The sequence below is a fragment of the Patella vulgata genome, chromosome 5, assembly GCF_932274485.2.
Source record: "Patella vulgata chromosome 5, xgPatVulg1.2, whole genome shotgun sequence".
In the NCBI taxonomy this organism is placed as follows: Eukaryota; Metazoa; Mollusca; class Gastropoda; family Patellidae; genus Patella; species Patella vulgata.
In genome coordinates, this window is record NC_065883.2 from 10,812,367 (window position 1) to 10,835,883 (window position 23,517).

General features: G+C 36.8%; 1 protein-coding gene across 3 annotated transcripts in view; it reads left to right on the top strand.

Annotated features, from left to right (window-relative positions):
* The window catches only part of LOC126821931 (alpha-mannosidase 2x), a 164,111-nt gene that overhangs the window by 39,754 nt on the left and 100,840 nt on the right, over positions 1-23,517 (top strand). Inside the window, exon 1 of one of the 3 annotated variants that reach the window (XM_050550574.2) lies at positions 17,206-17,323. The exons of the other annotated variants lie outside the window; for them this stretch is intronic. The gene's annotated coding sequence lies outside the window, so the exon portion shown is untranslated. Of the gene's footprint in view, positions 1-17,205; positions 17,324-23,517 lie in introns of those variants that run through there. 3 annotated transcript variants of the gene reach the window in all.

The window sequence follows — 23,517 nt, forward strand, 5'->3', positions numbered from 1 at the left end:
AAATTCCAACTGCAAAGGGATCTTTTACATGCACTGTCAACGAAACCTCATGCCTACATTCATTTCAAATTCCAACTGCCAAGGGATCTTTTACATGCAGTGTTAACAGAACCTCAGTTTTCTGTACCACTAACAAGGCGGAAACTTGGCTGGAAAATTCTGAGGAACTTTCTCCACCGACACTGAGATCGAACCCCAAACCTCATGGTTTCGATGTAGTAATAGACAACATCACAGCTCCATCAATATATAATCATTTTGATCCCAAAACTATTTTCTGAAATGTAATCTTGGCATCAATTGTATAATATCCTCGTCCATAAATGTTTGTAGTCTTATTCATCACAAAGTCACGTCCGCGCTGTATCATAAAGTCTGTCATTATTGAGTCAACTGGCATGGTTTCGATTCCCTGTTTGTATGTGACAAGGAGTAGGGTCGCCTGTCCAACCTTGGGGGTTTTCTCCGGGTCCTCCGGTTTCCTCCCACTGCTAAAAACACCTACGTGCAAGCGTATTATGGAAATAGAATTGAACCATATGTTAGTCCCGAAATGACCTAGTTTGTGTCGAGTGGAAGTTAAACCCCATTTCTCTCTCACTCTCATCACAAAGTGGCACAACAATGCTCCCATAGTAAATACCGCAATCACATCAGGAATTTGTTGAAATCTTTTCTCTAAATTGTATTTCTGTAACCAAATCACCAAACCCTAAACTGACGTAACATTATTTAAGAAATCGTAGAATGTTGACAAAAAAAAGCCATTTTGTCTTCATTGATGTTGTTTTTGTTAAACCCCTTGTTTACACTTACGTCTTGAATAAGCGAGTTTTTTGCGTGATTTGCCAGGTCTTTGGTTTCGCTGATATATTATTCAAAGATTAGCAAAACTTCCATCAACATTGGGAGAATTTTTTAGTCCTTCAATTACGGGTCGAATGAATTCTAAAACATTTTGACAGGCTCCTCTTCAATGCCTGTAAAAAAGAGGATTCTATGGTTTAGTTTTTATTTTGTAAGTGGAATTTTCAAAAAGGTAACTTGAGTGGCGTTTTAACACTTTCAAAGAATCCAACTTGTTGCAGCACAATGTTTCACATATTTTTTTTTTTTATTCTAAGTAAAAAAAAAATATTGTACTGCATAATACAAAATTTATGGCAAGGAATAGTGTCATTTCATTCGGCTGGGACAAAAAAAGAGTCTATTTTACACTTTGGTGTGTGCCTAAAAGAACCCTTGACAACTCGAATTTTAAATAAATGTAGACTGTGATCTAAAGTGCACCTTGATGCAATCTGTTGCAATTTAGTTAGCAACGAACCAGACATTTTTATAACATAATAATTATATATGCACACATATATACATCCTATTTGAAACCAAAAATGTCTTCAGCGGACAATTTTCTGCAAATCTGTGTAGAAGGCCAGCTTTGAAAAAAAATTAAAAAAAATTATTTGCCCCACTTTTGCATTCAGACAAAGTTAAGCAAACTTAACTATCATGGGCATTTTTAAATCTTTGAAGGAACAAAATCTAATTTAAGTTAATCTTCCCCATGGCAATAATTTCTTTCAGCTATAGTCTGAATCCTGAAAGATTTATTTGACCCCAAATATAAACAGGTTAAATTTGACACATGTAATCTTTTGATGACTTGATGGAGCTTACATAAACAGGGAGTTAAAATATCTTGAAACAAATTCTAAACAAACCGGGTTAAGAACACTAATTATAACTGTTTATAATGTTCCAAGACATGGCAGTAATTATAAACTCTCCTATTATCATTGCAACAAAATGGCCAGTTAAAAGCTGGCACCAAACTCTCTATTATCATTGTCTTAAAATGGCCAGTTAAAAGCTGGCACTAATCTCTTTGATATCATTGCAACAAAATGGCCAGTTAAATGCTAGCACCAAACTCTCTATTATCATTGCCTTAAAATAGCAAGTTAAAAGCTGGCACCAAACACTTTAATATCATTGCAACAAAATGGCCAGTTAAATGCTGGCATGAAACTCTGCAACTCCCCCTTAATTATCGTTGCCTCAAAATGGCAGTTAAAAGTTAAAAGCTGACATCTGAAGATAAATGGTTATAATTTGTGTTAGCAACCCAGATTTACCCCCAATAGATTTTGTTTTACTTTAATCTATTGACATTGTGCCATATTTCACAACAATTCACAATCTGTTAGCAGAAGTAGTTCACCAACCACTGGCCGTCCGTCTGCTACAACAAACATACATATCTATTTTCCTTTTACTCACTTTACTCAGGAATGGCCCCCTCCATGGCAACCAGACCAAGAAGATTTATTCAAAAATGATTATTTTTCTCAAAACAAAGAAAATATTTTAAACTAGACCAAATCCAGGTTGCTTAAATTCTTCTTTGACCTCTTTTACCATATTTTTGATATGTAATCGACGACCAGGGGCGGATCCAGACGGGGGGGGTTTGGGGGGTTGACCCTCCCCCCCTGCTCAGCTACATAAATTGTAAATCAACACTTTTTATGACAAAAGTTTCTCGGCCATGTGCTTTATCCTTTATCGTTAGACGTGGGACAGGATGGGCACTCAAAGCACGAGATAATGACATAGACATTATTTGATATCACAATTAATGCTTTGCATCCATGAAATTGAATCACAATGTCATTGTATTAATTCATAATAAAAATAGACGTCAAACAAGGTGTTAAATTTCTCAATTTCTCTGTTTAAAAGGCTCAATGTGTATGTATATACGCCAAAATGACGATAGAGACCATGCGGGGGGGGAGATACATTGTCTCAGGAGCCTGGCAAACCCCCTCCTGCAAAAATTCCTGGATCCGCCCCTGACGACCGTGCACTTACAAAAACTACTTAATCTCAAGGATTCAAACCGGTCTCGATTCCCAGATGAAGACTGATGGGTTTAAGTTGTTTGAAAACCTATCACAAATATTGAGTTAGTAGCTCGTCCAGTCGGTAAAGGATTTTAAGGGATTTTAGCACAAAATTAAGCAGTTTTATTCTCCAACATATTATCGTGATTGGCCCTTTAAATGTGACACAAACACAAGCAATATCAGGATTTAGACTCGAGAATAAATCTTTTAGAAATAAGATCTAGAGATAGTCTTTAACTCGATTCATATTTATCAGATTACAAACTCAAAATAGAAGCGTGACTAATGGACCTGTACAAGATATATCCACATTAACGAATATAAAAGGGTGTCAGGATAAATTCAATCACATTAGGTGATCTTTAACCTACTCAATAGTATTCAAGGGACCTTGACTTTTCATCCTGTCCAAATGACCAAATTCCCGTCCTGAACCACTTGAAAATCATGAGGGAATTTCCCGACTGAGATCGGCTAGGACTGACCTGAGCCCACTTGTTTACTAATTATAAGGCAGCACCATAACCAGAGCAACCGTAACTTAGGTTTGAAAAAACCTCTTGGGTTTTCTCCTGAAATGACCTAGTTTGTGGACGTTGAACCCCATTTCTCTCTCTCAGGTATGAAAAAGTTAAAACGAGTGATTATTGAGTTCTGGAAACGGCACTTCATATAGAGACATTTCCATGTCCTCGAGTTATTGTTTACAGCAATATCAAAAAATCAAATAGTTATATGAGTTCGTCATGGAAACAAGAATAGATAGGCTTGTATAGATCAATAAGAGTTGTTTTAGTTAGGAAATAAGTAAGGCAAATGGGGGCGGTTATATCGACTTAATATATCCTATATTAGAATAAAATAAATATATATTTTTGAAGAGAAACATTCTGTTAAGATATTTATCAATGAAGTCAAGTATTCTATATAAAGGTAAGGCTTTGTTCGAACCAATTTTTTGAGTGTGGATAATTGTGTGTGTTCACACTGCGTTACAGAGTGAAGTAAATCGTGAATCTGTAGTCTTGTAAAGTTTTGATTATTATAAAAATAGTAAGTGCACGTACAAGAATAACACCCAGAGTATAAAAGCAGGCACGAAGTATAAAAACAAATAGGATACCAAGTTCACACAAAGAATAAACAACAAACAGGACACCAAGGGCACACAGAATATAAAAAAACACAGGACATCAAGTGCACACAAAGTATTAAAAACACACACGACACCAAGTGCACGTAAAGTATAAAAAAATGCACAAAACAGCAAGTGCACACAAAGTACAAAAATCGCACCAAACACCAAGTGCACACAGAGAAATTAATCGCACAGGGCGCCAAGTGCTCACAGAGAATAAAAAAAACAACACAGGACACCAAGTGCACACAAAGAATTAAGACACACAGGATACCAAGTATAAAAACAAATAGGACACCAAGTGCACACAAAGAATAAAATATACACAGGACACCAAGTGCACACAAAGTATAATAAAAACCCACAGGACATCAAACACACACAGAGAAGTAAGACACACAGGACACCAAGCACACACAGAGAACACACAGGATACCCAGTATAAAAAGAAATAGGACACCAAGCGCACACAAAGAATAAAATATACACAGGACACCAAGTGCACACAAAGTATAATAAAAACCCACAGGACACCAAGCACACACAGAGAAGTAAGACACACAGGACACCAAGTATAAAAACAAATAGAACAACAAGAGCACATACAAAAAATAACACACAGGAAACCTACAACACAAAAGTGTTAAAAAAAACACACAATAAGCGCACAAGCACACACAACCAGAAGAAGATAAAACAATGACATTTGCAAGATATAGGTATTATACTGTGGTATATGAAGTTATTTGCATTATTTGTCCAGGAGTTTTCTTGTTGATTTGACAACAGCCTCATAATGTGGCTCTAGCTTTAGACGCAAGTGGAGTAGACATGAGATTTCACAACAGCCTTAAAGGCAACAGTGTAACCCTAGCTTTAAAGGCAAATCAATGGAGTAGACATTTGACAACAGCCTAATAGACAACAGTGTGACCCTAGCTTTAGTGGGAAGTGGATAGAGTGGATGGAGTGGATATGAGATTGGACGACATCCTCAGAACAGTGTGACCCTAGTGTTAGAAGAAAGTTGTTGGGGTTGAGATGAGATTTAATAAGGGCCCCAAAGACAGCTGTGTGACTCTAGCTTTAGAAGAAAGTCAGTGGGGTTGATATGAGATTTAACAGGGCCTAAGACAGTCGGGTGACTCTACCTTTAAAGGGAATTCACTGTGTGAATTTACCTTAAGAGGGAAGTGGGTGGAGTAGACATGAGATTAGAAAACAGTAGTGTGACCCTAGCCTTAGATAAATGTGGGTGGAGTAGCTATTATGAAATGTGTGTTATTGTTATAGATTATGATATATGCCTGTTATTTTAGTATCCAGTCTATATTTGTTTTTAACTTGTAGAATATATAAATATAACTCTACCATCGAATATTGACTTAATGTTCGTCACATTTCAAATACTGATATTTATAAAAACATTTTTTCTTCTTCGTATATTTTTAATGGTTGATGTTTTATTGACGTGAAATGTTGGCTTAGTGAATCATAAAATGATATTTTTTATTGATCTATTACCACCTGCAAGACTCTGAGAAAATTTTTAATTCGTCCATTTTTTTTCCTTAACAGCTGTAACTTACCTGGTGGACGGACTCTGTTTTATATTTTTTTTAAGTTATGGAAACTATGACTCCAATTATGGAAAAGAATTGTTATCCCTTGGTCTTTCTAGAACTCATGAGCCACGATGGCTTAGTGGGTAAGACGCTGATTTGCTAGCCCAAGAAAGTTCATTGTGATTTTCCGACATGGTTTCACCTTGTCAATGGTGCAGGCCTGACAAGGACAGCTGTCTTGTCCTTCTGTTGGGACGAAAAAAAATGAGGTTCCACATATACATTGGCGTACACGTAAAAGATCCCTCATAGCACACTGTATAGCGTATGCCCATCCTCATTACCCCAATCGGAGCAGAACAGTAGGACGTTGAACCCCATTTAATTTGGTTACACTTTCTAGAACCCCTGTTATGACTTCTCATTGATTTGTATGTGCACAGTTTGTGTTGTATTTTTGTAAAAATTTAGAAAATTCTATGAATTTCTAGACACTTGGTTTGTGACAAGTGGACGTTCAAAGATCTAAACTTCTAGCTCAATATTATATATAATATTCAAAATTAAAAACCTGAATTAGAATTCAGCTTTGGTCCATTTCAATCAATATTGATGTTACCTTACTGTGAAAATATGGGATCCTAATATCAACTATTTAAGACACAGTGATGGAACATTTTAAAATCACTACTGGGGTGTGCATTCAATAGATATAATGGTGTTGAGAGAGAGAGAGAGAGAGAGAGAGAGAGGGAGGATTAATGTCCAGTCGACACAAACTAGATCATTTCGGGACTAACATACCATTAAATTTTATTTCAATAATTCACTTGCGTGTAGGGGTCTTTAGCTGTGTGAGGAAACCAGACTCCTACACGCAAGTGAATCAGTTAAATTGAATCTATGCTAATGTAATCATCCAATGAGTATATTAATTATGAACAATTACTGCTATTGTGTACCTTATATGTCAGATGGCCATCAAATCTCTCTATTGTCTGTGATTGAGAGGCCTGTATAATTTCATTGTGACAATTCCTAGCGCCTCTTAATGCATAAATAACTTTGTAAATAGATTGTTCTAAATGTTATTTTATTGCCCTTCGATGTACCGTCCCTGGGGACAGTCATTTCCATTAGACAAATACTGCCATAAAGATACAGAAAACAATGAATTTGTTTGCAGGAACCCATTTGGTATATCGGAATCAAGATGCGATTCTGTAACAAGAATGCACTTAGTTGTCATGAATAATATGTTGTCGATCAATTAGATCAGATTTTTGACAATGTTCGAGTGGATTCCTTGTAAATTCAACAGTTCATTACCAATAAACATAATGTCATTAAGTGTAAAAAATCAATAAAATTGTTATGCAACAGAAAAAAACTTGCTGTGTCAACTATCTGTAATTAAGGTGGTGTGGAGCAGCACTTCTCCTAGGTCACATTGAGAATACTGTATATCACTGTGTGAGTTGAAAAAATGAGTCTACTCTCCATGAACACTGTCAGAAGAAAGATTATACCTTGTCATTGAGAGAGAGAGAGAGAGAGGTTTAACATCCACTGGATACAAACTAGATCATTTCGGGAGGACCCAGAGAAAAACCATGAGGTTGGACAGGAGACCCTACTGCTTGTCACATACAAATGGGTCTTATTGACAGACCTTATGATACAATGCGCACATCCAGCCCCATTCCCCCCTTGTCATTTCGAGATTTTATGATTATATTGCTAAGTCAAATATATATATATATATGTGGTGGCATGGAATGTGGTTAGCTTATTGTCCTCACTTCACCTCGATAATTAATTATTGTCCCCGCAAAGTAAATAAGCAGGGGACTTTAAAAAAGGTTTTGTCTCTTAAGCTCCTTTAAGTTGATAAAACAATGAAGTGTAAGAAATGAATTTAAGGATTAAAACAAAATATCAAGAAACATTTAAAGAACTATTTATTTAAGACAAGCTGGCTCTGGGCTCGGATGACAGTGTAATAAAACCTTCAGGGGCTATAAGTGATGGGGACACAATGAAATGCTTTGCGTATGGTTTTTGAGTTTTTGCACTTATTTCTCAATTGATAATATCACGTAGATTCAATGCGGTTTTAAATGCTATAATCATAATCATATTTCTCAGCCAGTGTCAAACATATACTATGGTTCAGATATGCTACAAATCAATTCTTAACATGTTTCACACAACCTAAAATTTCTAAACCGGCCAAACCACGATATAAGTATCGGGATTTTTTTATTTCCCTCACAAGAACTTGTTCCTCATCCAAGATCATGGGTCACCACATGCCACGGAGTATTCTTTGGCATTAATTAAACAGCCAATCAAATGTCTGGCTAATACAGCCTTTCAAAATATTTCACGGAATGACTTGCATCCATACACCCATCAAACCACTTGGGCCACCGACCTCTCTTCTAACAGAAAGGAAACGTGACAGTATGCCCTCTTGATATTGTGTATAAATTCAACAAAATTGTAAAATTAGCAAGGGTTCACATATTTTACTGGTATATCAAATTTAACAATCTGTTTAGAAGAAAAGAGTTTGTGATAAAAAACAACAACTGATATAAACAAAAAGTTAAAAGCTTTGAGTAGCATTTTTGGAAAATCTTCTTAGATTTCTTTTTTTAAAAACAAACTTGTAATGGAAGCTAAAGAATGGTTATTATTGTAAGCGGTGAGGAAGCCATGTTGGGAAGAAGGACAAGCGGCTCTGTTGACAGAATCAGATGATATCGGAAGATTCGGTTACTGGGAACAAATTCATTGTATATACAGGCTTGCAATCAAATCTTGACATTGTGCATTTATAAAGAAGATATCATTTCAATCTTTACCAAGTTCAGCAATTATCAGAACTTTTGGTCAAATGCCACCATCATAAAAATACTGATACCAACAAAATTTGTTTAATTTTTCTCTAGTTGTTTTGTTGAGGAGAGCAGATGTCAGTTTTATCTTACAGACAACTATAATACCTCATTCAGACGGCAAACTAAAAGCTAGTATAAAAAAAAACACCGATCTTTTTCATCCAGGCATGTGTAGCAGAGAGAGACAAAGAGAGATGGGATTTAACTTCTACTCGATACAGACTAGGTAAATTTGGGACTAAAATATGGTTCAAAATTAGTTCAACAATTCGCTTGCGCGTAGGGGTCTTTAGCCTTGGGAGGAAACCGGAGGACCCAGAGAAAACTCACAAGGTTGGACAGGTGACCTTACTCCTTGTCATCTTAAAGCCACACAGTTGACTCAATGACAGACCTTACGATACAACGGGCTCGGGTCTGACTAACATATGGTACAATTTTATTCCAATAATCTGTCCGGCACCATTAACAGGGGGAAACCAGGATTGATCCCAGGACCTCATGGTTGGAGAGCAAGCACCATCCTCACTTGGCTATAGGGATTTACAAATATATAGTAACGTCACTCCAACTATAATACCCCATTGATGGCATGAGACGGCAAAATGAAAGCTAGTTTTAAAAAATGCTATTTTTCGTTTGGCCAGGCATCGAAAAGATATGAAATGGGGTTTAAAGTCCTACTGTTCTGCTACGTCCGAGCTAATGAAGATGCACATATCCCATACAGCGTGCTATGAGGGAAATTTAGCCGAGACAGCGGAGCTACAGCCTATACATATATCAAATTCCAACTGTCAAGGGTTGTTTTATGTGCATGTTAATGTGTACAGGGTACCTCATTTTTTTTATACCATCCAAACAACTAGACAGCTGCCTTGTCAGGCCTTCAGTCCTGAAATATGGTAGAATACCACATGCATATATTCCACTGGATATTTCCACAAAAAGTAATCAAATACCCTTGTCCAAGCTAAATGTAGCTGACCCGCCCAGACAGCAAAGACACCACTAAATAGCAAGCACCATCCTGACTTGGCTATAGGGATTGACAAATAAATAGTTAGTTCCTCTTAGCACCGAACATGAAGGATATGATAATAATAGTCTGTAGTTCTGTATAAATACTATTCAAACATTAAGTTATGTCATAATGACTAATATGAATTCATAAATACCAAACATAAGATAAAGTTAATATTTTGGCACAGAAGGTGACTACCCTTGTAACTGATATGTTTTTTACTAGGCTTGCCAATATCCATTCCGCACACAGAGAACTATCTCCTTAGGGCATAGATCTCTGTCTTGAATATCGGTACAAATACTATTTTCTACTAGGCTTGCCAATATCCATTCTACACACAGAGAACCAATGGTTTGGATAGCCGAATGGTTAGCATGTTCGCGTTGTATCATAAGGCCTGTCATTGAGTCAACTGGCGTAGTTTCTATTTCCCGTTTGTATGTGACAAGGAGTAGAGTCGCCTGTCCAACCTCGTGGGTTTTCTACGGGTCCCGGTTTCCTCACACTGCTAAAGACCACTACGCGCATGCAAATTATTGAAATAAAATTAAACCATATGTTAGTCCCGAAATTACCTATTTTGTGTTGAGTGGACGTTAAACCCCATTTTTCTCTCTCTCTCTGCCATGAATATCGGCCATAGTGAAGAATTAGTGTACTATTTTGTTGTGCAACTCTCTCTGTTTAATACAAACAAATGATATGAAATGTGGTTTAACTTCCTACTTTTCTGCACTGACTGGGCTACTGAAGACGGACATCGACATACAGTATGCTATGAGAGAAATTTTGCCCATACATCGGCTCTACAGCCTACTCTTATATTGAATTCCAACTGCCAAGGGATCTTTTACATGACGCCAATGTGTTTACAGGACCTCGGTTTTTCATCCCATCCGAACCACTAGACAGCAGTTTTTTTTCAGGCCCTCTGTCCTGCACCACTGACAAGGGAGAACCATGCCGGATAATAGTGATGATCTTTCTCAGCCCACACTGGGAGCAAACCCTCCAGGCTAGTGAGCCAGCATCTTAACAACTTAGCCACCGTGGCTCCTTAATACAAACAAAGACTACAAAAACATTTTCAATTTCATTTCATATAACAAGGGAAGCATCAATAAATATTTCTCAAAAATCATGGAAATGGGAATTAGAATGTAGGTTAACTAGATATAGCTAGTTTTGTGTCTATTCTCAAACAGAGAAAATTTCAGACAGATAGCAAAGGTTTTGTAAGGCCAATATCATTCATAACACTTACACTAATATGTCATACAGGCAGAAATATTCCCAGGATAAATTAATACCGTATAAAAATAAAATCCAATTTCATTAAGTGCCAAAGTTCCCACCAATTTATCATAAATTATGTTTATTTAAAATCAAATTAATTGTTTATAAAATCCACACATGTAATAATTTGCTAGCGACACGTCAACACATGGTTGTTAAAACTTTAAAACACCAAACTTAGTCTCATCATAAACAAATTCACTTTTTGAATGTCAGAGTTAAATGTTCACCATATGTTTTTAAACTTCTTTACTAAGTTAAAATTTGTTTCGTAGAGTTTTATTTTTTTTTATTTTGTTGAAATTTTAATGTTGAACATGACATATACCTTCAACTCTCCTATATGTCGTATTAAATGACCTATTGCATGTTAAAAAGTTATTTTGATGTAATAAAAGACGTTTTCGTATCAAATGACCTATTGCATATTAAAAAGTTTTTTAATATAATAAAAGACATTTTCGTATCAAATGACTTGTTGCGTATTAAAAAGTTATTTTGATGTAATAAAAGACATATTTGTATCAAATGACTTATTGCGTATTAAAAAGTTATTTTGATGTAATAAAAGACATATTCGTATCAAATGACCTATTGCATATTAAAAAGTTTTTTGAATGTAATAAAAGATATTCATATTTTTTATTATAGCTTTAATCATTGTTCAATAATTTATCGAAAATAGATACCAATAAAAAATAAATATTATTTAAAAAAGACCAACAAAAACAGTTACTTATGGAAAACAACTGAAGAGTCTAGGGGAAAAACGATCTAAGTCACATTTTTGTCTTTTTGCATAAAAGGCAAAACAGACTTTCGAATTAGAATGCTTGACGCGAACAGAACGAGTGGGTTTAATTACAACTTCAAAATGATGTTTAATACGAATCATAATTACCAGTACAACAACTGATGTCCACTTTTCAGCCAAATTAAGGTCAAATAAAGGGTACGATGGAGGTATTTGTCCGGGAGGCCATTTCAGAAGGGCCTTGGTTCGATGTGACTCCGATCGTTTTTACCTGAAATTGATTTTTCCACAGAAAGCTTATACTGGGGTTCGTTGAAAAAGTGACTTAGATCGTTCTTTCCAGGTGCTCTTCAACTACAATTGTATTGTAAAGCCATGTTCTGAGAATACTGATAATGTTGAGAGAATACTCTTGAAATGTCGTTTTGAAATAAATATGTGTTTTGTTTGTTTCTCTATTCAGTTACTAAATGAAATGAAATGAAATGAAATGGGGTTTAACGTCCTACTGCTCTGCTCCAAACGGGGCTAATGAAGACGGACATGTGACATACAGTGTACTACAAGGGAAATTTTGCCCGGACAGCGGCACTACAGCCTTCTCTTATATCGAATTCCAACTGTCAAGGGATCTTTCACGTGCACGCCAATGTGTACACGGGACCTCAGTTTTTCATCTCATCCAAATGACTAGACAGCTGTCCTTGTCAGGCCCTCCGTCCTGCATCACTGACAAGGGGGAACCACGCCGGAAAGTTACTAAATGCCATTTAAAGATTATATATTATTCACTTTTAGGGGATTACGTGACTAAGTGGGTAAGACGCTGGCTCGCTAGTCTGGAGGTCGGGTGATCGATCCCTGCATTAGCCGAGAAAGTTCATTCAGATTTTCCAGCGTGGTTCGACCTTGTCAGTGATGCAGGACGGAGGGCCTGACAAGGTCCCGTGTATACATTAGAATGCACGTAAAAGATCCCTTTGCAGTTGGAATTCGATATAAGAGTAGGCGATAGTGCCGCTGCCCGGGCAAAATTTCCCTCATAGCACACTGTATGGCGTATGCCCATCTTCATTAGCCCAGCATAGGAGCAGAACAGTAGAACGTTAAACCCCATTTCATTTCATTTCATTTATTTACTTTTTAAATGTTATATTTTGTGTATGAAATGCATCAAGTTTATGTATGCCTATAATTTTGTTTTACTTGTGCTTGTTGTCAATGTTATATTTTTTTGTAACGTGCCACAGAGCAGTCAACTGACTGAATGTACAGTGCTCTAGAAAATGATTATTATTAATTAATATGAATATTATATACAGTATTTATGTTTACATGGGGTCCATGGTTGAAAATGTCACGGGGGCCCTCTCCCTTGTATGAACAGTTAAAAGGGGGTATATTCTGGTCATTGCAATTCAGGTGCTACAATATACGATTTGTATCACAATTCATAACCAGGTTAATATTTACCAAGAAAACAACAGGTTAAATTAAATGAATAATTGATATTTTTAGTCTCGCAGATGTCGTAGAAATAAATTTGTTTTATATCACGATATCAATGTGGATTAAATTAAAGACCAAAACAATTTATTAAGAGTGTCTGTGTACCCATGGATAATGTATGACATGGATAATCAAGAATGACAGATTATTTACTGAAGCAACAAGGTGAATTGCGATACATCGATTCAACGCTATATTGTGCCAGCACTACTGGACAGCCCTATTTTTAACTACTCTTCATTGAATTACAACTGCCAAGGTTTCTTTTATGTGCAAGCCACAGTTTTCTGTCCCATCTGAATGACTACACACATACTGTTTCTTGCCAGGAACGTTCTCAGACATATTCACAAGTCAGGGTGCATACTAATTGTATACACAGTACAATGGTTCTTCGTCCGACCTGAACGACCGTTTTGTCCCTTGTTAGGCCACCAGTCCTTTACCACTGACAAGAGAGAACCACACAGGAAACTCACGATGAACTTTCTCACCCATCACCAGGATCCAACACAGGACCTCCAGTTTAGAGAGCCAATGCCGCTCCTAAGAACTCTTGGGACCTTAATAAAAACAATGCAATTCCCGGGATCCAACTCACAGGACCTCCAGTTTAGAGAGCCAATGCCGCTTCTAAGAACTCTTGGGACCTTTATAAAAACAATGCAATTCCCGGGATCCAACTCACAGGACCGCCAGTATAGGGAGCCAATGCCGCTTCTAAGAACTCTTGGAAAACCAAACAATATACATTAGGTCCTCAATAAAAACAATGCTATTCCCTGATGCATTTTCTGCACTAAACAATTTTTACAATCCCTGAATGTCAACAAGTCTGTATTGTTTATCTGTAAGATCTATTAAGTGCACAATATATCATAAAATACAAAATCTGAGTTGAATAAAGACACATTCCATTTCAAATTCAAGACATTGTTTTAAGGAAATCATTGAGATGTAATTCCCTGATATGTTTGTTGCACTACAACAACAACAATCCTAGCACGTCAACAGGTTCCTATTAATTTTGGGTTACTTGAAAAAATCTGCCTACATCTTGAATAACAACAAATTCTATTTCTAACTCAAGACATTGTTCTGAGGAAATTATTGTAATGTAATTCCCTGATGTATAGTCATTGTTGCACTAAAACAATAATACTACCATGTTAACAAGTTCGTATTATATTTTTGATACCCAAAAAATATTATCTGTGTATAGAAGCCTATATTATGATCTTGAAAGGATTGCATAACTGAGTGGAATGAAGACAAATGTGTGCTTTGGATCATAAGGCCTGTTATTGAGTCAAGTAGTAGGATCGTCTGTCCAACCTGGTGGGTTTTCTCCGGTTCCTCAGGTTTCCTCCCACAGCTAAAGACCCCTATGCGCAAGTGAATTAATGAAATAAATTTGAAGCATATGTTCCTCCCGAAATGACCTAGTTTGTGTCAAGTGGACATTAAACCCCATTTCTCTCTCTCTATTTCTAATTTAAAGATGCATTGTGTAAGATTTTAATATAGAGCTGAATGGTTTTGCTATAATATAGGGGGGTTGGGTGGCTGAATGGTTAGCACCTACGGGCCAGTCAACTGGCATGATTTCGATTCTCGGTTGTACATGACAAGGAGTAGGGTCGTCTGTCCAACCTCTTGGGTTTTCTCCCACTGCTAAAGACACGTACACGCATTATTGAAATAAAATTAAACCATGTGTTAGTCCCAAAATGACCTAGTTTGTGTCAGTGGATGTTAAACTCTCTCTCTCTCTCTCTCTCTCCCTTTCACTCTCTCTCTCTCTCTCTCTCTCTCTCTCTATAATAGATAATGAAAAATGAATATATTGAAATTACTGTATTCTGAGCCATGTTATATGTATGTTGAAAGTTTTAACAATTTGTGCCATTGCTAATAAACAAAGTCTCAATTTTCCAGATTATCTAATCTATTGAATATCTTAGCCATCCGATAGTCTAGAGAATTGATTATGGACTTGTCTTGAGAATAAATGTCTAAATATTAATTTATATAACATTTGAAAAAAGATCACCAATGGTTAGATTTAGCTCTTACATAATTCACTTTAAGAAACTCTATTAACGGAGAGTGAGGTAAAAATGTGAAGAACGATGCAAATGGCTAAGATGTTGGTTTATTTGTTCAGAAGTATTTTCTGTGGTTATTATAGATCTATTAATAATATTCTATAGAAAGATTGAATGTGCACCGTAAATAGCTTTATTCTTTATGTTCTGATGCACTCATTTGACAGGAAATAAAAGAAACGAAATGGGATTCAACATCCTACTTTTCTGCACTGATCGGCGAATAAAAAGGAACATATGCACTATTGTGTACATAGGACTCATGTTTTCTTACAATCCATCCAACTAGATACTTTCCTGTGCCAGGGGGGTTGGATGGTCACATGGCTAGCGCATGCATGTGGTACCATAACGTCTGTCATTGAGTCAACTGGCATGGTTTCGATTCCCCGGTTGTATGTGACAAGGAGTAGGGTCACCTGTCCAACCTTGTGGGTTTTTTCTGGTTCCCTCCTACTGCTAACTGCTAAGAATCCCTACGTGCAAGCAAATTATTGTAATAAAATTGAACCATATGTTAGTCCCAAAATGACCTGGTTTGTGTTCAGTGAGTAATATGTTGGCTCGCAAATCTGGAGGTCCTGGGTTCAATACCATTATTAGCTGAGAAATTTCAAGACTTTCTGTTCTGGTTCTTGCTTGTCAGTGATGCAGGATAGAGGGTCTGGCAACAGACAACGTATAGCCGTTCGGATGGCCGGGGACGAACAAATCTAGGTCCCATGTACACATGCCAGTTAGAATTCGAGTGGACTGCAGCGCCGCTGTCCGGACAAAACTTCCCTCATAGCACACTGTATGGCGTATGCCTGTCATCATTAGCTCAGTCAGAGCAGAACAGTAGGACGTTAAACCCCATTTCATATCATTGCCAGGTCACCCATTCTGCACCACTACTAAGGGAAAACCCCAGTAAAAAATCTGACTTGAAACCACAGATTTCCACAAAAGGTTATGAAGGTAACTCAGACTCAACTTATTTTTGGGCAATGTTTGAAAATGCTTAAACCCAGCTTGGAGCTAACGATATTCCTGAATGAAACCACTCAGACATGGCTGGGAAGTAGCCTGATGCTACCTTTTAATTGGAAGTGCCAAGGCCTGGCATGACACTAGCTTTTGTGTTGAATATATTGTTGCGAGCCAACTTGGCCTTAGCTTAAAGCTAACTTTTAGCCGAAGTGAAAAACTCAAAGCCAGCTTCGTGCTAGCTTAAAGCTAACTGTTATTCCAAGTGAACATTTCAGAGCACCATCTTGAAGCTAACCTTTATGCTACGTGAAAAACTCAGAGCCGGCTAAATGGTACTTGCTTAAAGTTAGCTTTTATCTTACTTACTATTTCTGGACTAGAATTTGTCCCTTTTCTTTGCAGAGTCCGTAAACCTGTTGTGACGTCATCAGAGGATGATATCTGATATCGTCCCTAGAGTCGATATCATATATCACCCTATGATGACGTCACAACAGGTTGATACGTTTCATAACATGCATGGGAGATCAAAGGAAATAACATCCTAAGGTGTGTAAATGTCTTTATGGGATGTTTAATAGTTCACTCTTATCAGTTGGGCAGGACAGAGGGCATGGCAAGGGACAATGTACAGTCTTTCGGATGGGACAAAAAAAACAAGGTCACGTGTCTACTTCGTCTTGCTCATGCTCATAAAAGATCCCTTGGTGGTTAGAATTCGATATAAGAGTAGGCTCTAGTAGTGCTGCTGTCCAGGAAAATTTTCCCTCATAGCATGTATATGGCGTATGCCCTTCTTCATTAGCCCAGTGGGAGCAGAACAGTAGGACATTAAACCCCATTTCATTTCTTTCTCCAGATGGGTAGAAATTGTTGAACTATGAATTCATATGTGTGTGATAAGTTAGTACTAGTTGTATGAAAGAATAGAGGTGTGCAGTTAACCAGTATCAGTCTTTCACTAGATATATCATATGTACCAGCCTCTATCACTTGTACACTACCTATAGTATCTGATAGGTCTTGTATGTTATTTATCCTCTCTCTCTGTTAAATATAGATAATTATATATCTACTAACATAGGAATATAGACAGTATTAAATTGTTTAAAGACTAACTGCAGGATATTCTTTACTTTGTAAGTACTTTTATTTTTTGGTTTTCTGGGGTTCAAGTTTCATTATATTAAGGATCAAAATAAAGTGTTTAAGTGGGATGCTATATTAAAGATACATTATGGGAGATTGGAGAAACAGCTGACAGTTCTTACTATAAAAGTTAAAAACTAGATAATGCAAAGGGAATTTGCTGAAAATTTCAGTCAAATTGATCCACTCTGAACCTAGAATTTAGCGTTACTAAAGTCGGTACAATAAAATACCAAGTCTCGATTATCCATTTCTTGATTTAATCATGAGTGTAGAGCAGAAGATCTGATCCTAATCCAGTAAAGATCACAGGCTAGCAATGACATCGAGAGTTGATAATGGTCTGGATAGGTTAATTAATGTCTAATTAATAATTTAGATAACATTTCAGGCCTTAAGAAAGATCTGCAACAGGCCGATTTAGCTCTTGCATACTGTATTTTTAATTAGTGATGGCACAATACATAAACCAATAGATTTATTATTTTAATATTTTTGTTTGTGGCTGTATGAGTAACATATGATCATTATTGTTGTCCTTATTGACGTTTCTGTTTAGATATTAGAATCTTGCCAAGGCAGCTTCCTGTCTACCCTATGGATTAAACTACCAATACAAGCCCCGATTCTGTTATTTCAAAAGTTGTCTCATGGCTTTATTCTTTGCATCAACATTTAATGGACCTTATGCCATATTTTCTTACTGGTGTTAATAGATCTCATTTGTTTACACAGTTCCTAGGGAGTGGAACAAGTTTTTCCTCTCTATCCATAACAGCTCCATTTCTGCTATTTTTTAAAAAATGTCGCAAGAACATTTGAAACGTCATTTTACTGATCCTTAATGCCAATTTCTTTTTTATAAACAATCCTTTATTCATAATTGAATGGGATTGTTGCCTATTTAACCCCTCTCCTTAATGCCAATGGGGGAGTTGGATGGCCGAATGGTTAGCACATGCGCACTGTATCATAAGGTCTGTCATTGAGTCAACTGGCGTGTTTTCGATTCCCCGGTTGTACGTGACAAGGAGTAGGATCGCCAGTCCAACCTCCTGGGTTTTCTTCGGGTCCTCCGGTTTCCTCCCACTGCTAAAGACCCCTACGCACAAACAAATTATTAAATTAAAATCGAACCATATGTTAGTCCCGAAATGACCCCTCTCTCTCTCTCTCTCTCTCTCTCTCTCTCTCTAATGCCAATAAATGCCATAGGTTTACCTGTGTTATTGCTATTATATATTACATAATTGTATTACTTAAATCAAATGTAGACTTCAAAAATAGACTATGTTGTACATTGATCATACTTGTTTACCACATGACACAATTATATGGAATACAACTTACATAAAAGTATATTTCTGTTACTAAATGGCACTTAAACAAAATACCTGTTTCTTATTTTAAACATAATTCTTATTCTAAAGGACCACAGAGCAGTCATACTGACTGAATGTTCAAGTCTATAGAAAGTTATTATCATCAGGAATGTTGTCTTTATCAGTATATAAAACTACCATATAAGATCTTTTGAAGAAAGCCATGATAACCTCTTCACAGACTTTATCTAAAAGCTATCAAGGTTACTTTTAGGAAGTTCTTGAAAACAGGACATTAAAATGTCAGATGTCAAAAACAATTGTTTTCAGTTTGATTGGTTGATACACTTGTCATGGGGTGGGAACTTTAGGTGTCGAGTAGGATGGACCTGTTAGTGTGGAGTGGGGTGGTATTGAGTAGGTTAGGGCCTCTTAGAGTGGAGTTATGTGGGACCTGTTAGTGAGGATTGGGGTGGGACCTTTTATTGTGGAGTTTGGTGGGACCTGTTATTGTGGAGTGAGGTGATATTGAGTAGGTTAGGGCCTCTTAGTGTGGAGTTATGTGGGACCTGTTAGTAAGGATTGGGGTGGGACCTTTTATTGTGGAGTTTGGTGGATCCTGTTAGTGTGGAGTGGGTGGTATTGAGTAGGTTAGGGCCTCTTAGTGTGGAGTTATGTGTGACCTGTTAGTGTGGAGTGGGATGGGACCTGTTAGTGTGGAGTGAGGTGGTATTGAGTAGGGTGGAGCCTGTTAGTGTGGAGTGGGGTGGGACCTGTTAGTGTGGAGTGGGGGTGGGGCCTGTTAGTGTGGAGTGGGATGGGGCCTGTTAGTATGGCATACTCTTTTTAGCACATTAGATCCCATTTATTTTCATAAATTTCCGTATAGATGGTAAATGACATCTTTGTCTTGTAATAACAGGAAACAACAGTTGTTATCTTCAAACCTTGGATAACCTTTCTTTGTATTTCTTAACCTTTTTGCATAGGGTTAATAAAGAAATAGAGTTGTGATACACAGTACATAGGATCATAATTAGTACGGAGATGATAAGACGACAAACAGATAATTGTTATCAGATAATAACAGGATAGATGCTTATTCTGCATGTATAAAGGAGAGAAATGGGGTTTAACGTCCACTTGACACAAACTAAGTCATTTCGGGACTAACATATGGTTCAATTTTATGTCAATAATTCGCTTACGCGTTGGGGTCTTAAGCAGTGGGAGGAAACTGGAGGACTCGGAGGAAACCACGAGGTTTGACAGGTGACCTTACTTCTTGTCGCATTTAAGCAAGGAATCGAAACCACGCCACTTGACTCAAAGACAGATCTTGTGATTTCATAAGCTCGGGACTAACATATGGTTCAATATTATTTCAATAATTCACTTGAGTGTATCAATGGTTCTTTAGCCGTAGCAGGAAACCATAGGACCCAGAGAAACCCATGAGGTTGCCCAGGCGACCCTACTCCTTCTCACTTACAAACAGGGAATAGAGTCGAAACCCCTCCACTTGATTCAATGGCGGACCTTATGATCTAACATGCACGAGTTAAACCATTCAGCCAGCCAACCCCTTTCCTGCATGTATTTAACTGAAATGAAATGAAATGGGGTTTAACGTCCTACTGTTCTGCTCCTATACTGAGCTAATGAAGACGGGCATACACCATACAGTGTGCTATGAGGTAAATTTTGCCCGGGCAGCGGCACTCTCGCCTACTCTTATATCGAATTCCAACTGCCAGGGGATCTTTTACGTGCATTCCAATATATACACGAGACCTTGGTTTTTCATCTCATCCGAAGGACTAGACGGCTGTCCTTGTCAGGCCCTTCGTTCTGCACCACTGACAATGGGAAACCACGTCAGAAAATCCTGGCATGTATATAAAAAACCACAGCTAATAGACTATTTATTACTAGTACAACACGAAACAAAATCATGTATAACAAACCCCAGCTAATAGTACAGCACCAAGCAAATCAATTCCTTCTTATAAGCAGACAAAAGCTGGCAGCCGTCTGCCCAGATCAGAAAAAAAAATGGATAAAAGTCACACCTAAATGTCAAAATAATAGTTATCATTATTTGTCTATCCATTAATATTATTGAAAATAGTTTTTTATCGCAACATTGACAATTTAGCTCACAGAAATCAAACCACGTTAATATTGATATTTATAAATGAGCAGATTTAGTTGTAAAATAGCGTCTGTTTAGAGAAAGAATTTTCATGTTTATGTCGAACTTTAATCTGTTTGCAGAGTGGACAAATTACGTGCAGAAACTAACCATTCACGTCATTAGAAACTCTCAATAACGACGCGTTTGTTAATAAATCAAATTTTGAACACGATTGATTCTATTTCTGTGCATTTTATTCTGATTTTCTTCTTTTAATGCTTTGAAATGTGACTTCTTTGCAAATAGGGAGAGGCCAGATATAGGCTTTGGCAATCACGATCTATGGCAGCTACGCTTCAAATTTGAACAAAATTATCTGAATTTTCTGTAACTTGAACGGAAAGAATCCTATTTAAAACACTGAAGAACAGATATAGGCTTTGATATTCACGATCTGAAGCTGTGACACTTCAAAAATGAACAAAAATATCGGTAACTTGAACTGAAAGAATCCTATTAAAGAATCTGAATTCAAATCATTTTGTAAAATGTTTGTAAATTCTTTCTTTTGAACATCAGAATCATCACAAATTTTCTCCATTGGATAAAGAAAAAATAAAATCTTCAGGGAGAAATTGGGAAATTCTTTTGAGTCAATCTAACACTAACAGATCAGCATGGTGTGAATTCTTGAAACCTGTCTTAGAATCACAGTTGCAGGGATAGCGATATAAACATTAGCATGGTTCCTATTAAATTTATCCCTCTGTTTATTTCGACCTTTGACCTATAGAGATTGTGAAACTGTAAGAGATATCACTGTTTACATCAGAAAAAAAAAAAGATGCAAGAAAAAAAAAACACAAAAGAAATATGGATATCCAAACTCCCAGTGGTGATTGAAAAGAGCTCGTTTATCGGGATCTTTAATAAGAAGTACATGTGGGAGACAGAATCAGAGCCTGTAAAAAGAACAATAAAAGCATATGTCCATTAGTATTGGTAGCAACGATCTAGTCCCAGGTGTGTACTATATAGTCGTACAACACTCATCTCCACCACATATCACTCCATATCAATACAAGCTGTATAAGCTACTCTATAACTAATACGGCTCACCAAATGGCTAACCAAACGGCTCACCCAGGTTGTGATTTGGCATGTTAGTTATTTGGTTTGGGAGGATTGTTAAGAGATATAGGAAGGATTGTGTATTTGTCATCACCATGGCCTTATTAGTTACTAACTTATTATTTATCAATATGCTTTTTCATTGATCTGTATTTATTCATGTTTATAGTAAATAAAAGTACTTCCCAAATAAAATAAACACAACAATTCAAACATTACTTCCCAAATAGATGAGAAGTGGTATCAATTGTTCTAAGTACATCCTGTTGTGTACTATAGTAAACAAAAGTACTTCCCAAATAGATGCAAAGTGGTATCAAGTGTTCTAAGAATATCCTGTCATGTGATCTGTTACTACTTATAGCTAAATGAAGGGGGAGGGGTAGTTTGAACTCCCCAAATAAATGAAATGTGCTTTAAGTATATCCTACCATGTGCATGTCAGCTATTACTACTTATAGATAAATGGGTGGGTAAGAGTAGTTTGAACTCCTCAACAAATAGATGAAAAGTGTTCTAAGTATATCCTGCTGTGTTCATGTCATCTATTACTTATAGATAAATAGGGGGGGGGGGGTGTACGAGGGCTGGCTGAAAAGTTGTAAGCCTATCTGTGAAAGTCCTGTACAAAGTCGATTGTTTCCATTTATTTTACTCAGAGTCACTTTCGAGGTGTTCACACTTTTGCAAACTATGTTGCAAGGGCTGGATGCCCGTCAGGAAGAAATTTTCATCAGCCACCCTAAAAAAGTCATTCACAGCTGACATCTTCATTACTAGGAAAATGACAACCGTCTAGTTCCTTTTTGATTTTTGAAATCCGGTGAAAGTCTGACGGAGCCAAATCGGGACTTTTTTTGTGAACCCAATCACAATGTTACAAGAGAAGAAGGGGGTATACCGGAACCCCATGTTTTCATACCATCCAAATTACCTCAAATGACATTTTTGCAGTCTTTCAAAGGAAAATCCAAAACATATTTCGACATGTATTTATGTCACAATCAAGATGTGAATCTTAAAAACAGGATACACCGGAACCACATTTTTGTTTTATGCCAACCAAATTAACAAAAACTTCTTCATGACATTTTTGCAGTCTTTGATAGGAAAATCCAAAACATATTTCAACACGTTCTTAAGCACCCTCTTACTTCAGGGATATGCCGGAACTCCAATTTTTTTTATACCACCCAAAGACAACAAACTACTTCATGACATCTTTGCAGTCTTTCAAAGGAAAAACCAAAACATATTTCGACATGTTTTATCGCAGGGATCTAAGAGTGTTGGTGCTTGTTTTAATGCAACACAATCCTAGAATTACATAATGATTGCCTTTTGATATTTCCTATAAATAAAGGTCTTCCGTTTACATTCGGCACAACTACTACCATAAGTTATTATACATGTTTTAACAAATGGCATCTATTTTTACACCGGGGAAGAAAAAGATAAGAGAAAGAATATATATCTCTTCATTCTGCTTGATTTATTTCACGCAGTTCAAAAGATATGTCTACAGTCTGTAATGCGGAGACAAATAATGAATGGAGATGGATATACATTGGTTAAAATGGTGGTACCTTATTTT